Consider the following 17,754-nt stretch of genomic DNA (forward strand, 5'->3'; position numbering starts at 1 on the left):
ATGCGAGATGCTGCATTTTGGGAAACGAAATGTTAGCAGGACTTATACACTTAATAGTGAGGTCCGAGGGAATGTTACTGAACAAAGCGACATTGGAGTGTATGTTCTTACCTCCTTGAAAGTGGAGTCGCAGGTAGATAGGATAATGAAGAAAGCGTTTGGTAGGCTTTCTTTTATTGGACAGAGTGCTGATTCCAGGAGTTGGGTGGTCATGTTGCGGCTGTACAGGATATTGGTTAGGCCACTGTTGGAATATTGGACGCAATTCTGTTCTCCTTAACATCAGACATATGTTGTGAAACTTGAAAGGGTTCAGAAAAGATTCAGAAGGTTGTTGCCAGGGTTGGAGGATTTCAGCTATAGGGAGGGGTTGAACAGGCTAGGGCTGTTTTCCCTGGAGCATCGGAGGTTGAGGGGTGACCTGATAGAATTTCACAAAATCATGAGGGGCATGGATAGGATAAATAGACAGTCTTTTCCCTGGCGTCGTGGAGTCCGGAACTAGAGGGTATAGCATTAGGGTGAGGGGGAAAGATATAAAAGAGAGGGCACCTTTTTCACAAAAAAGGGTGGTACATGTATGGAATGAGCTGCCAGAGAAGGTGGTGGACGCTGCTCGATTGCAACATTTAAAAGGCATTTGGATTAGTATATGAATAGGAAGGGTTTGGAGGGATATGGGCAGGATTCTAGTAGGTGGGACAAGATTGGGTTGGGATATCTGGTCGGAATGGGCGGATTGAACCGAAGGGTCTGTTTCCATGCTGTACATCTCTATGACTCTGTGACTCAATCTCTGTCCCTGTCACTGCAGTTCAACATCTTGTCCCTGTAACATTATTCACCACTAACACACCTCACAACTGCTGTAACATTTTCCAGTCTCTACACGCCTCCCTTATTCGTCTCACGTTCTCCTGGTCCTCCTCCCCTTCCGATCCCTGTAAACTTCTTCAACACCTGCACCACTCCCTGTTCCTGTAAGACCTCCAAACTGTACACCTACTCCTTATTGCTTTAACATTTTCCAGCTCCTTCAAATACTCTCCGTCACTGAAACATTCTCCAACACCTACACCCGCCCGATCCCTGTAAACGTCTTCATCAAAAGTTCCACTCTATCCCTGCACCCTTTTCCAGCACCTACACACGTTGCTATCTCAGTAACACACTGCAGCATCTACACACCTCACTGCCTAAATAACATTCTTCAGCACATACACCACTCCCTATTACTGTAACATTCACCAGTATCTAGACATCTTTATTTGCCCTGTAAAACTCTCAGCACCTGCACCGCTCCAAGTCCCCGTGTCATTCCCTCAGGGCCCACCCTTTTCCATATCACTGTAACATCTCCACACACATACCCCAGCACCGACAACCACTGCCTCTCCACGGAACATCATCGAGAAACTAACCCCCTTCCTCCCCTTGTAAAATCTCCAACTAGTGCGACCATAACCTTTTCCTGTAAAATTGTCCAGCAGCTTCATCCACTCTCTATCTTCGTAACATTCTCCGGAATCTACACCCCTCCTGATCTCTGTCACATTCACCAAGACCCTCACCATTCCCAACTTATGTAACATATCGGAGCCCGACACTCACTATTCATGTAACATTCACCAGGACGGGCTCACCACCTCATCATTTACCATTGCCAAGCAACGACAGCCTTCCTTACTAATTTACCATTCTCTGGCACCGATCCCACTCCCTATGTCTGTAACATTCTCCAGTACCTACACCCACTCCACATCCCTGTAAGTTTCTCCGGCCCCTGCAGCCTCACCCTAGCCCTGTAACATTCTACAACATCTGCATCAGTCCTGATCCCTGCCACATTCACCAGGACCCTCATCACTCACAACTTATGGAACATCTCAGAGCCCTACACTCGCTAGTCATGAAGCATTCGCCAGGGCCTACACCCCTCCCTATCCGTTTAACATTGGCCAGCACCTTCAGACCTCCATAACGTTTTACCATTCCCTGGAAATTATAGCTCTGCTTATCCCAGTAACATTCTCCAGTACCTATACCCAACCATTAAATCATTCTCCAGCAACTGCAGTCCTCTGTATCCCTGTGGTTTTCTCCAACACATCGACCCACTGCCTATCCCGGTATATGCTCCAGGGCCTACACACACTTCCTATCCCTGTGACTCTCTCCAGCATCTACACCGCTCCCTATCCCTGTAACATTCTCCAGTCGCTTCACCTACTCCCTATCCTGTAACATTCTAAAGCGGTTACACCCCTGTCCATATCTGCTAAGTTCTCCAGCGCCTAATTCCTTCCTTGCACCTGTAACTCTCTCTAACACCCTCACCCTCAATATCCCTTCAACTTTCTCCAGCACCTGCGTACCTCCCTATCTCTGTTACATTCCCCAGCACTTGCACCCATTTCCGATTCCTGCAACATTCGCCAGACCCCACAAACACGCTATCCAAGTAACATTCTGTTGCCCCTATACAAACTGTCTATTCGAGTAACATTCACCAGCGCCAACAGAATTCCCCATGCCCGTAACCATCTGTACCATCGGCTCTACGCTCTATCCCTGTATCATTCTCCCTCTCCTTGTCACATTTTCCAACACTTATACTTACTCCCTGTCCCTGTCACATTCTCCATCGCCGACATACACAATCTCTTTCCTTGTTACATTCTACACCACCTACCCCGCTAAGGATGCCTGTAATATTTGACAGCCCTTCCCTCCTCCTGTAATATTCTCCAGCCCCTATACGCTTCCCTACACCTATAACCTACTATAACATCTGCACAACCCTCTATCCTGTAACATTCTCCAGCTTCCACATACTTGCCTTTCCCTAAACATTTCTGCAGCACTTCTGCCCTACCTGTCCCTGTAACATTTTCCAGCATCTACACCCACTCCCTATCCCTGTAACATTCCCCAGCACCTAAAGCTTCTGAATCACTATCGTATTCTCCAGCACCGGAACCCACTCCCTATCCCTGCAAGATTCTATAGCACCGACACTCACACCCTATCCCAGCAACATTCTCCAGCACTGACACACACTTCCAATCCCTGACGTTATTCCCTAGCACCTACACGCCTTCCTATCCTGTAACAGTCTCGAGAACTTATGCTCACTCACTATTGCTGTAACACTATTGCTGAAACATTCTCCAGCACCCACTGACACTCCCTATTGCTATACAATTCTTCAGCACCAACATACACGCTCTATCCCTGTACCTTACTGCATCATTGACACCCTCCTTCTTCCTGTAATATTTTCCAGCATTTGCACTCATTCCCTCTTCCCAGAATATTTCCCCAAACCAACCACATTCACTTTCTCTGTGACATTCTCCAGGATCTCCAACCCTTCCTAACACTGTAAAGTTCTCCACCATCGACAACCCTCTGCATTCGTATAGTATTCTCCAGCAACTGCACCCACTCCCTGCCCTTGTATCATTCTCCAGCAATGACACTCACACGCTATCCCTGCAACAATCCTCAACACTGACAACCACTCCTCATCCCTTTGTTATTCTCCAGCACCTACACCCCTTCACATCGCTGCAACACTGACTCCCAATCCCTGTCGGTATTCCCCAGCCTCTATACCCCTTCATATCCTTGCAATATTCGACAGTACCTACACACATTCCCTTTCTCTGTAACATTTTCTAGTACCTACACAGCCTCAATATCCCTGAAATATTCTCCAGCAGCTTACCTCCTCTCTCTCTGAACCATTTTCTCTCACCGACACCCAATCGTGATACTCGTAACATTCTCCAGCAACGACAGCACTGGCTGATCTACATTACTCGAACTGTAGAATTTACAGTTAATATTTGGCAAGTTTCAGTCCTCCATAACAACTGCACTGTTACTTTCGTTACTATACACAATCGTTTTCGCAGTCCTTTTATCTATATCTGCGAACTCTTTGAAGGTCCATAGTTCGATGCCATCTCTCTAGCGTTCCCAGCGATTTTGGATGATATGTAGTCGAGTTGAAAGTTTTATTCTCAAGTTAAGCATAACATCCTTGAACAGTTTGGATGTGAAGCTTGATCCTTGATCTGGCTGGACCTCTATTGGCAGTCTGTATCTCGTAAAAAAATATGAAGTAGTTCTTCTACAGCCCTTTCAGCTTCGATGTTGGATAAGGGCATTCCCGCACGTAGTCACATCCATTATTATTAATAAAGACTTATTCCCACTTTTCTGATTTCAGGGACCTACGCAATCAATCAAGATTCTTGTGAAAATTTCCTCAAATGCAGGAATAGCTGTTAAAGGTGCGAGATTTTTTTCTGCGTGTACGTTTCCAATTAGCTGACATGCATTACGCATCTGGAAAAATTCCACGAGATCCTTGTGTGGTCCAGGCCAGTAAAAATGTCTGTATCGTTTATCCTGTGTTTTCCTCACCCCTACATAACCTCCAAGTGGTTGCTCCTGTGACATTCGCAGCACCCCCCTTCTGTACCGTGCCAGCAAAACAATGTGAAGAATCTCTGACCATTTCTCATCTGTTTGAATTTGCGATGGTCTCCTTTTCCCCATTAAGACATTATTTGTAAAGTAATAACACACGAATTCATTCAACTTTCTTGATCTGCAAATGCCTTTTAAGATAACTCTTTTAATTCCTCATCTTTCTTATGTAGTTCAATCAGCTTAGCAGAGCTAAAGCTACTTGCTTGTTTCCCCATTTGCTCATTCTCTGTTCCTCTTATCTGATTAAATCAAGTTTCGTATAACACTATGTAAGCTTCCTTATCTGTGCCTTTTTAAACTCTCCTGCTTCAATTTGTGCCTCTGTGATCTTATGATTACACAATCAGGGACAATTCCAGGATAAACATTATCCATGTATTCAGTTTCTGTCTCCACTGAACAGGTGGAGGTAGGCAGCAGGTCCTCCAGTTAATCAGCTATGTCATTTTCAAGAAACAAATCATTCTCCACTCTTCTCTGGACTGTCTAGCCACACTTTATATAATTGAGCACTTGCCTCAGCAGGAATCCCTGCGACAGGTACCTTTTCTGTCAATAGCCCCTCAGGAGTATATATATCTCCCCATCCTTCCACACTAAAGGCTGAGAGGGTCCTGTGTCCCTTAATATTGCAACCTCCTTACGTACTAGTCCTGGCCTATGTGAATAAACGTTACCCTTATATGTATATTTGTCAAGCAGATCTGGCACATACTTTGTAGTCAACCTCTGAACATCATGTACATTCTGCAGCAGTTGTTTAACTTCCCTTGTGATTTTTATTACTAGTCCAACAAAATTTTCAGAGTTGTCTGGTGTTCCTACATTTGGCTTTCTTTATCACTCAAACCATCTATACCCAGCAACATCCTGGGATATCTCTTCTGAATGCTCTCCAGTTTAGTAAGATCCTTCAATGAACACGGCCAAGTGCACTCGACACAGTACTCCAGACGAGGCACCAGCAATGGCCTGTACTACCTCAACGTGACTTCAGAACTCCTGTAACCAAAGGACTGAACAAATAAAGCGAATATACTAATGTCTCTTAACCACCCTATTCACGTTTGACGCAAACGTCAAGGTATTATGTGTCTGAAAACCTAGATCCCTCTGTTCGAAAACATGATTCAAAGCCTGTTATTAATTGTACAAGTCTTAACCTTGTTTGTTCAACCAAAATGCAATAACTTGCATTAATTGAAACTAAACTTCATCTGGAATGTTTTCTTCAGTCGATTGACATATTTGATCAAGATCTCTCTGTAATCTGAGGAAGCCTTCATTGCTTAATATGCCACCAATTTTGGTGTCATCCATTATGGCCTTTAGCATGTTGTCCACACTCACATTCAAATAATTCGCATAAATTGCCAACTCTATTGCTGTGAAAACACCACAGCGTTATTTTTCACTTTTGTTTCCTTTTACAACTGTCTTTATTCTCGTCAATGAGATTCCCCTTTTCCTTTGCCACCTGATTATGTCTCTTATCCGCATTCTCTAACGCTCACAGACGTACACTGATATTGGGATCCAGGATTTGATTTATTATCCAACGCTTAATCATTGCCCATTTCCTCTGCTAATCAATCAGAACCCCTCAAAACATTTTAAGAGTGTTAACATAGACTGTAAACCTTTGGACATTAAAATCAAGCGTAAAACGCTGTGTTTGAAGAGAAGAGAAAATAGCTTCTACTTGTCTTACTGCTGAACATAAAAGATAAAAGAAACACATAAAATTTCTGGTCTGTGAGAGTTCTCCGCACTCATCAAGGATGCTTCTATTGTTACAACTATCGAACGAAAGTTCGAAGTCCTCAAAGCTACCAAATACTATGTAGTACATCTTGCTCAACGTTTCTAAAAAGAAAACAGGAAAATTGCAACTCTTAAAGCAACACTGTCATCACAATCCCTTAATCAAAAACGTTTAATGGAAAATGTGTCAGAGCTAGAAGGCACAAATGCAGAAACTGACCATGTCTGATTCTGCAGCACTTTGAAATGTCTCACATATGCAACTGAGGTGATGTAGAGCAGCCGATGCATGGATGGAGTGTCTATTATAAATTTCCCTTCAAATCATGCATCGTCCTGATTTGGAATAGAATCACCTGTAACTGCCCTGTCGTCAGGTCAATGTCCAGAAACTCTGTCTTTTTTTTAGATTGCTTATAGTGTGGAAACAAGCCCTTTTGCCCAACAAGTCCACACCGATCTACCGAAACGCAACCCACCCAGACCTATTCCCTGACATTTACCCACGCCCCTAACACTATGGGCATTTTAGCACGGCCAATTCATCTAGCCTGCTCATTGTTCGACTGTGGGAGGAAACCGGAGCACCCGGAGAAGACCCATGCAGACACAGGGAGAACGTGAAAACTCCACACAGTCAGTCGCCTGAGACGGGATTTGAGCCCGCGTCTCTAGCGCTGTGAGGCAGCAGTGCTCGCCACCGTGTAACAGCAACAAATGGATGGCAACAATTGGGGGTAAAATTCAGTGCATTCTTGCACTTTCATTGGCGGCATAATTACTAAAACCGCCATTCATGCATTCTGTCCAATTCCAATTTAACATTGCAGCTCGACGTATACGTTCATTTTACCTCAACACACATTGTGATGCAATAAGTGACGTACTGCAATCAACTACTTTTGAATCGCTAACTCAGTATTGCAGCATTAAGTCAAAAAGTTCGTCAGGAAGGCGAACGACTTGCTGGCCCTATTGGCAAGAGTGCTCATGTGTAAATGTCAGAAAGTGTTACTCCAACTGCCAAGTTCCAGGTGAGACCACATCTTCATTTCCGTAATCCGTTTTGGCCAGCTTCTCAAATGGAAGATTCTTATTTCATTCAAGGTATTTCACAGTAGTTTCATGAAAATGTTCAGCAAAAAGGTCCAGAACAAGATAGCGACAGAGTAAAGCTTCTGTGCTGCAGTTCATCTGCTCTGATAGCATTTTTCCTTTTCCTTTGATCTCATTTTCTTTTTACCTGTTTACCTTTCCTTTGTTTGGATGGTATTGGCGGCAACACAACGTCCAGCACAAAGACCCTCAGTCGTATCGAGCTGGGTACAGTGCACAGACCTCTGGTGAGCCGAGGGTGCGGACGTTGAGTGGCTAGCAGAGTGTGGATCTCGAATAGGTATAGTGTGCAGGAGAGTTCACCCCTCACTTCCTTTTCTGGAGCAAGGACAAGACATGGAATCAGCAGCTGCTACATTGCAGATGTTATGTTTGCGAGGTCTGCTCAACAGCAAACGCTGGCAATGGAGCATCAGTGTCTTCGTTGTTGATTGGGTCAGCTGTGTTGAAAAAGTGGCAGAACAGCATGATCGCAATGTCTATGAAGTGGACCCATCAGCGATGGACGCGACTTTAACATTGGTTGGTAAAATCCATTTGGTCAATCGGTGATGTTGGAGGAGTATTGGCACAACAGAAAAGATGATGCTTGAGGATCGTCTGTTGTGGAAGCCAGCAAAACAGTCACAGGTATTGTTGACATTAATGAGCTGGCTCAGGATTAATGGACCCTCTTCCAAGTTATTGTTTTTTTCATGAAAACCTAATTCTTAAATTAAACAAATACGTGCTGTTTTGTCTCAACAAATAGAAAAAAAATCAACGTATTTTGTTATGTTCTTACTGGAAAATGCAGATTACAAAAAAATCAAAAGCTGCCAGAGGAAGGGGTCGAGGCTGATACAATTGTAACGTTTAAATGCATCTGGATGGGTACATGAATAGGGAGGGTTTGGAGGGATATGGTCGAGTGCTGGCAGGTGGCACTAGACTGGATTTGGATACCTGGTCGGCATGGATGGGTTGGACCAAATGATTTATTTCCATGTTGTACACCTCTAAGAGCAAAATCAAATCAAGGAATCTGATGAGCAAAATTTTAAACATCTCAAGACTCCAATAATTTTAGTTGAAAAGAATCAGAGGCAATCCAACTCCTGATAGACATAATTCAGATAAATTTTATAGTCCCTGATGCGTTTCTTATCGATAAAATTCACCCTGCAGCTCACAAAGTCAAGGTAAGTATCCATGAAATCGAAACAATTGAAATTGAATTTAGAAGTTTATTGTGAATCACAATGATGTCCAGAAAATACCTCATATTTCAGCTTTACTATATTCCATAAACTACCACGCTTAATGAATTTACATGTTTCAAACTTGTCATTTATTTGCTCATTTTGCCTTTTTTTTAACTATCATTCACGGGATGAATGGGTCACTGCACAGACCAACATTTGTTACTCGTCCCTCATTGCCCAGAGAGCCGTTTAGAGTCAACCACATTGCTGTGGGTCTGGAGGCACATGCAGACCAGACCACGTAAGGTTGGCAGATTTCCTTTCCTGAAGGACATGAATGAAACATATTTGAAGATTTTGCATATTTGAACACATGTACCCAATTTTTCTACTGTGTTATAATTAATAGAATATTCAATGACTTAAGCATACACCAGAGACTTGTCAAGTGGCTGGTTCTTTTCACTATGCTGAATGAACGATGAATGCCAATCACCTCCAGTGAATCACAAAATTAAAATAATGTATGCAATTATAAACTGATCGTTTATACGTTAATTCAACCCACAAGGCAAAGTATACTTTTCAAACTTATATGGAATCCGAATCAACAACATTCATTTTGCTTTCTTCCAGTTAATATCGTGGCAATTGTGATCTTATCTCGGGGAAAATGTGGTCTTTCCATCTGCACCACCCGTTACCTAATTGCCATGGCAACAGCAGGTTTATTGGTGATTGTCACTTACGTAATAGTTTGGAGACTCATTTCTTATTATTTTCCTGGCGCTTTCCTTTCCTTCCATGCTTCCTGTGGTGTTAATCTTGTACTGAGCCGTGTGGCAATAGAAGGATCTGTCTGGTATAACGTAACTTTCACCTTTGATCGATTCGTGGACATTTGGTGCCAGAATCTGAAGAGAAAGTACTGCACCGAACGTACAGCAACTGTAATCTTATCAACAATATCCATTCTTGTCTGTTTAAAAAATATCCCCCACTACTTTTCAGGTGAACCTGGAGTTTTCATAAACAATGTACCAACATTCTGCGTTGTGAAAAAGAGCTACTATACAGAGATTGGATGGGTCATCTTCGATTGGTTTGTGACAGCCTCAACTCCATTAATTCCATCTGCGTTAATTCTTATTCTCAACATTCTGACTGTCAGACATATTTTTGTAGGCAGCCGTGTCCGGAAACAGCTAAGGGGTCAGAACAAGGCAGAGAATCACAGTGACCCAGAGATGGAGAGCAGAAAGAAGTCCGCAATCTTACTTTTCACTATATCTGGCAACTTATTACTTCTGTGGTTGACGTATCTTATTGAATTTGTGTTTTATAATGTAACAGGAACAGACCACAGAGATTACAGAGATACTGAATATATCCTTCAGCAAGCCGGATATATCCTGGTGAATGCAAGTTTCTGCACGAACACATTTATTTACGTTGTTACACAATCGAAGTTCAGAGGTCAATTCCAGAGCATGGTCAAATATCCGATTACCTCATTTGTTCAACTAATTAGCAAAGTAAAAAAGAAGAGGATTTGTGCGATAGGAGTAACAATGTCTTGAATATTTACCTTACAGAACCGTGTATGAGACCATTTGGATTTTTTAATCTCGCAATATCTTTGTTTGACTTAAGTTTAATAGAAGTTCGCCAGACTGTCTGTGAGTTAATGGGGCTGTCATATGAGGAGACGGAGTCTGGTATCCACAAACCTTCTAAGAATTAGCAGCGATCTCAATTGAACCTGTGCAATTCTTACACTGCCTTAAAGTGTTTGTTTCGATTTTGTAATTTACACATGCATCTTCTGATGTTCATGCTCCCCCCTTCCCAGATATCTATTGAATTTTCACATGGGGGAACTATTGATCTGATGGAATAAATGTTAATTTCTTTAATAGGCAGCTTAAACCTCTTTTTATTTCCTTTAATGACTCCATGGTACTCAGAGGTAGCTTCATGGCAGTGAGAAGCTCATCCATTGGCAGGAGCGTGGTCCACCATTCATTAACACAAGGGGAACACATCCTTGTTGAATATCCCTGTTCTCAGAGAGAAAGCATAGTGTTGACACAGGAAACCGCCAAACTCTTCCAAAATAAGACAACATTTATTTACAACGTTACCTGCCTCAGACCACTTTTTGTTTTAGCATTTCTCATGCTACTAATATTCTCCCCGTTTTCAGACCCATATTTTCTGCTATTTAGAAGATCTGTACCATTTATATTTTGTTTGCTGTATCATCACATGTAAAAAGGTGTGTGTGGGGGTGGGATAGGGATTGTCTTGGCCATATAGTTCATCCACCCCTTCGTGTCTGAATAAAACTGGCTAACTTGTTCCCTGCCTCCTGTCTATATGTTGGTTTCGCACTCATAATATTGACAGATGGGGAGCGAAAGTCAGGACATGTTACAGCCACAGTAATGCGTTTTATCCTCCAACATAAGCACATTTAAAGAATGATAGTTTGCATTGCATGCTTCCTCGTGTCTGTCAGTAATATTTGTGCCTGTGCCCTATCCCATTGGCATGGCTGACCCTGTGGTCCTGATAGAAATGTAACATTCAGTCTTAAGGGAATTGTCAGGGGAATCTTTAATTTTGATCCTTTGATATCTGTTGGCATCAACGTAAACATATCCACAAAATACTAAAATAAAGCAAAGTACTGCAAAATAAGAAGACCCGAAACAAATAAAAATATACCAGCATATCTTCGTATCGTTGTACCAACAAGGGCGGCACGGTGGCTCAGTGGTTAGCACTGCTACCTCACAACACCAGGATTCTAGGTTCCATTTCAGCCTGAAGTGACTGTCTATGTGAAATTTTCAGATTCTCCCTGTGTCTGTGTTTTTTTCCTCCAACAGTCCGAAGATGAGCAGGTAGGCGAATTGCCCATAGTGTCAGGTGTTTTAGTCAGAGGGAAAATCAGTTTGGGTGGGTTTCTCTTCGGAGGATCGGTGTGGACTTTTGGGCCAAAGGACCTATTTCCATAATGAAGGTAATCTAATTTAATCTGGAGAGAAACATATGCCTATTGTTATTCTGATATTTTTCTTTATCAGACGAGGAAGTTTCACACTGTTTCCTCTGCATAGGTGCGAAAAGGCCTACTGAATTTCTCCAGAAATTCCTAATTTAGTTAGTTTTATCTAAAACTAAGGTCCTGCAGTTGTCCTCTTGCCAATCTTATCCAGCTAATATGTTGAACATCAAGTTGAAGAAGCACATTGTTTGAAGAAGCACACAATATACAAAATCTGAGTTTTGTGAATACCTGTATCCAGAGTGGCTTGATATCACCACCTTTTATGCCCCACTGAAATGCGTAAGTATCGATTTAAGTACTGTTTCAGGTCGTCAAAGAAACAGAAACAAAGAAACAACCGTATTTCAATAATTCGGGAGGAACTTATTCCCCACAGACTGTTAGGAGGAAATTGGAAATAATAGTTCTGCAAGTCCACTATTTTCTACACTGAGATAACACATTGTCCAATATTGGCAGAATGTTAATTGTGGGTGATTCAGAACAGATGTAGCAATTTAAACGGAACCCTGAGTGTGGGCCTGTGGAGCAGCAACAGCAGGCCTGTATTCTTCGCGAGAGCTATCCACTGTTCTGTTGGCACTTTTGCTTCACATATACCGTTCTTCCATTGATAACGTAAAAGTTGAAGTGAAGCAATACAAGTTGCTCACACGTTACTGCGTTTGTTTCGTTTGTATATTATTGTTTTCTGTGGGAGAGAATACCACACATTCATCGTCTCTGGTTATAAATTGTTCTCCTGCTCTCAGCTCTAAAGATCGTGATCTGTGAGCTTAAACTATGATCGCAGGATCTTGACTCATTGATCATCATGTGTTTATCCTGTCCAGTCTCTCACTGTTACTGTAGGTTTCTTTGACATCCTGCAAACCTTCAAATCTCCAATCATTGTAGTCCTAATTAATTCAGTATCTCTTCTTTGATCAGTCCTCCAGACAGAGAATTGTGTCTGACCTCAATTTATCTGGTACAGACAATTCAGTTTCATTGAATGTTGAATATTACTATTTCCACGTTGCACTATTTGTTTCACATGTCCATAGCGAATACACATCTTCTTGCTCTGGAAAGAATACTGAATAAATGAAACCAAAGTAATCAATTGCAAACTGGACAGCAGGGTCTTCAGCTGATTTGGTAAACAGGGTTTGAACCACTCTGTAGGCATTCACCGCAAACAGTTCCCCAATTATATTGTTACTGCTATCAACTGAAATCTGAGAGGGACCAGGCACATCAATGTGGTGGTTGCAATAAGATGATAGGTCCTGGAAATAATTTGGCATTTAGCTTAAACTTTAACTTCCAAAGAAGATATCCACAATGCCCAAGCAGCCGGAATGATGGAATTCCATCCTTTTGTCTCGATGAGTGAAACTCAACGAATATTTCAAAAACTCACCAAGCATTCATTGACGCCAATTTGGACACATGAAAACTCTACCCATGGAAGTACAAAGCTCTCCGATTAATAACGACAGCACCAGCTCCCAGTTTCCCGGCAAAATGCAACTAATCTGGTTGCAGAATTATATAAGTTCTTTGACTGCCACTGAGTTTCAATACCATGTAAATCCCTTCTTAAAGGTTATTCTTTGTGGAATCAAAGAATACCATGGATGAGTTCAGCAAGTTGCAAGATCGTCTCCTCAATAACGTCTTCGATTCAGTCGTAACTGGCATACTATCAAGTGAATGAGGATCAGGACAAAAAGTCTATTATAGGGATGTCCAAGAACATTACCAAAGAATTTGCATAGATTAAAAGTTTCAAATATGATGCTGGGAAAGAAAAGACTCTAAATGGTGTGGAGGGCACAAAGGTTTGGAGAATTTACTGACAATCAATTTAGGTTAGTAAAACAGTATGAAGAAATTCGTAACAATTTCCACAGTGTGTTAGAGCTCATGGAGCAATTGATTAGTAGGAACGGGCATGGAAATGCACTGAATACCAAGAGCCACCAATCGTCCAAGGAGGCCAGGAAATCACCAAAATGTGACAATCTAGTCACCTCGGCTTGAAATGCCATTCCAGATTCCCTCTACGAACTGGTAAAGCTTGTCAGACCACGTGTTACTGAATTAACTCAGCACGAAAGGCACTGCGGCTCTCACAACACTCCAGAACTGCAGACTTCGACTATCAGAAACTCGCCCGTTGTTTCCCAAGGCGTCAACCGCATCTGCAATGAGCAATACAGGAGTCTAATACTACTATTTCAAGGACATATGTAGCTCCAAAACAGATGCAGAACCTCGTAAAAATGAACGCAAATAATCAACATGATTTTCTCATCGTTCTGAAAATGTGTCATCGGAATGTAGGAACATTGGAACATAAGAATTAAGAGTGGGAATAGGTAATGCAACGCTTCGCCATTTACCATAACCATGACCGTAGTTATACTGGTGTCACCTCAACTTTTCTAATGTCCCTCCCTCACCGTTTATCCCGCTTTTCCTCATAAACATATGTATTTCTTTCTTGATCGTGTTGATTGATTTTGTCTCCACTGCACTCAGGCAGTGAGTTCCAAAAGATTCTCAAATCTGTGAGAAAATAAGTTTATCCTCATCTTATTGTTGAACCAACCTCCACTCTATATTTACGATGTCTTCTTTGAGACTGTTACACAAGAGAAAACATCTTTTTAACGTCTGCTTTATCACTCCACTTTAGCATTTTATGGAGCACAATCAGATCCTCTCTCACTCTTCTAAACTTCAGCGATTAAAAGCCCAAGATATTCCATCACTCCTCTTACTTCATCCTTTTCATCCATGAGATCAACCTGATTATACTCCCGTGAACTGCTTTCGATGCCATCACAATTAAGGAGAACAAAATTGGACACAATGTTCCTCGTGTTGTCTCACAGAAATATAACAACGCTGCTTGTCGTTTATTATCCAGTTCTTTTGCAATAAATATCTAGATTCCATCTTGTTTTTTTTAAATTAAATATTACACGTCCATACCTAATTTCTCATATTCACTTACTAGGACAACAATAGTCCTCTGCATTGACACACTTATCTGTTTGACGTTTAAAGAATCATTTTCCGTTTTAATAATTTATTTCTGCCAAATGGACACTTCTTGCACTCATCGACATGAAATTCCAACTTTCCGATACTTGCAGATTCTCCTACCTGTATACAACTCCACTAACGTTAGCTGCTCATCACTGTCGGCTTTCCCACCTACTTTACTATGATCCACAAAAGTTGCGTTTTGACACTTGTTACTGCTTACAGATCACTTATATAAACTGTAAATAGTTAATGGCAGCAATCCACTCATTACAGTTTACCATGCACAGAAAAAAAAACAATTTATTACGAACTATTTAGGAACATTGGAGAAATATATTTGATTTAGCCCAACCAAAAAAATAAAATTGAGCATTACAGTGGTGAATTAAACATTGGCTAGCTATTTATGATGAAAGAAACCACATTATTTTGAATTACCTTCCGTTGTCCTCAGCATTTTGAAAGTAATTCACTGTATAAATTCCTCACGTATAGGTTTGCCTTCTTGCAGGGAAAGAAGGACGCAGAGTATTGGACTATAGAAATAGAATTCAGGAGATGAGGCATGTTTTAAGATCTAACTTGCCCACTGGTCTCCTTCTGCCAGGTAATAGTCCCATGGTTCTGTGATCTCTCTCTCTCTCTCTCTCTCTCTCTCTCTCTCTCTTTCTCTCTCTCTCTCTCTCTCTCTTTCTCTCTCTTTCTCTATCGCTTTCTCCATCTCTTTCCCTTCTTACTTTCTCTTCCTCTCTGTCGTTCTCTCATTAGTTGTCTATCTGTGCATTTATCTAACTGACCACCCTTTAATTCTGTAGGCTATATAGCTACTATTAAAGAAATAAACCTGAAACCTACATTCAAGAACATGCAAAAATTAACAACAATTTATTGTGATAAGGCAGAGATTGGAAATGTTAAAGTCATGAAAACGCACATTTAAACGGAAATTATTTGATCCCACACATACAAGTTCAAATTCTTCATTCATTCATAACGTACCCATTTCTTCTTCCTTTCTTAAAATTCATTAAAATATCGTCAACCCTGTCATCGAGCACAGAAATAAACTGCCGTGTCTGTGTCACTTAAAAAACACTGAACTTTATAAATCCAATTCCACTGACTTTTTTCTGGTGCAATTTTTGCTCATGTTACTTGTTTGGAAAATCGTGTTAAATGTGTGTGTCAGTAATAAACTTCATCTCGTTTATGTGATATTACAAAAGTCCGTTTAAAACCTTTTGAGCATCTTTGAATGTTTCAGAATTTATTGTATTCTGAATTCAGGAATTAAAAAGGCTGGTTTGATTTCATTTTTTGTCCCCGTATCCTAATATCATCTCTGACATTCCTTCACCACGTTTCTTGAAAAGCAGCACTCCCGCATTTCAAGTGAAAATCGCCAGTTGCACCTCAGCAGCTTTGCCTCCCACACTGCTGTAATGTATTTTTCTGCACAATGTTAATGTTCAGTAATTTTATGCTTTGTCCCTATCTCTGACCACATTAATTAAATTCATTTTTCTTGCATTAATATGCCTTACTGTCCCCTGTACGTTCTCCGAGCTCACTCCTTCGTCACTTAAATTCATACGTTGCTATGAGGATGTGGAACTGTAAGATACCATGAAGAGAGTGAAGGACTGAGCAAGCACACAGAGTGATGGAGAATTACAATGTAACATTTGCTGCAGCAATGAGCACTGGCTGAGTTGTTATGATGGCAAAAACAAATACGAAATCGGCCCATTTGTTTAAAACGTGCCCCAAATGTCAATTCGAATCAAGTTTGACTTTAGTATATTGACAATATTAAAACCAATGAAACAATCTGATGCTTTGCGGTTTAAGACTGGGGAAAAAAAGATTTGATTGTTCTGCTAGTTGTCTACTTTTCGAAAAAGCTCAACATCCAACAGAGCAAATAATTTATGATAGAAAAAGAACTGTTGAGATTGGTACACACCTTACAACATTATAATGTGAATGTCACGAATAATGCATTGGGGATGAATGTATACTTGGATCACAATCATCTTACATTCTTAGAAAGTTTTATTGATCAGAATATGGGCCTATGTCGTTGGAGTCTTATGTTACAGACGTTTAGTTTTTTTACATGTAGCAGGTCATAGGAATGTAATCGCAGATGCATTATTGCAGATGTAATTGATAAAGTTGAGATGCAGTTGCATTTATTTAGTGTTTACACACACACACACACACACACACACATACACACACACACACACACACACACACACACACACACACACACACACACACACACACACAGAGCTATCTGAGAATAAAGTTAAGGAGAAGTTAAAGTTATCTGTATGTTAGGGTAATGTGTTTAAAGAATAAGGAAAAAGAGGCCATCTTTTCATTATGGTGGTTCTGTTTTTGTTAAAGGGCAGGGCCGTTACGAAGGTGTAGAAGTACACTGAACCTTTAAGAGAGTGGAGGAATTAACAAGCACATAGAGTGTTGTTAAATTTACAGTGTATCATTTGGTTCAGCAGGTAGCACTTGCTGAGTTGTTACGATACAAAATCAAATCAGATTCGGTCAATCCGTTTACATTATATATCCGAAAATAACAAACTACAATCAAGTTTGAATGTAGTCTATTGACAATATTAAAAACCAATGGAACGATCCAATGCTTTGGGATATAAGACTGGTTAAAATCGAACAGTTGAGTGGATAACTGTCAAGTTACCAGCATGGACAGCCTGTCCGAATCACACCTCTTTTCAAGGTATATATATATATCAATGAGCTGTGAAACAGAAGTCCCTGAGAAGACGAGCATCGACAGAGGAAGATACAAAGGGAAAATTCGAGAACTGCCTGGTTTTGAAATTTGATTTTTGGGAAATCTTGCTCGGGGGTTTGATCAGATAAGTATTGTAGAAGGGAAAGTAAAAGATACCCTAAACGAAGTAGTTGTAAGTAGTTGTTATTTAATTAGTCTCTGTCATACTATAATAAATAAAGTTGTTAATTTTTACTTTAAATAGTTCTTGGCCTCTCGAATTTTTACGGATTACTGCACGGGATAAA

At 40.9% G+C, this 17,754-nt stretch overlaps 1 long non-coding RNA gene across 1 annotated transcript; it reads left to right on the forward strand.

Moving 5' to 3' along the window:
• Window positions 1–4,235: 4,235 nt before the first annotated feature.
• LOC148134872 (uncharacterized) lies at window positions 4,236–10,928 on the forward strand. Its single transcript, XR_015755642.1, has 2 exons — window positions 4,236–4,301; window positions 9,579–10,928. It is a non-coding gene; the product is annotated as an uncharacterized LOC148134872 (long non-coding RNA).
• The last annotated feature ends 6,826 nt before the right edge of the window (window positions 10,929–17,754 follow it).

Source organism: Chiloscyllium plagiosum, unplaced genomic scaffold (assembly GCF_037043375.1).
Source record: "Chiloscyllium plagiosum isolate Xiang-an unplaced genomic scaffold, Cpla_swu_hap1 HiC_scaffold_52, whole genome shotgun sequence".
In the NCBI taxonomy this organism is placed as follows: domain Eukaryota; kingdom Metazoa; phylum Chordata; class Chondrichthyes; order Orectolobiformes; family Hemiscylliidae; genus Chiloscyllium; species Chiloscyllium plagiosum.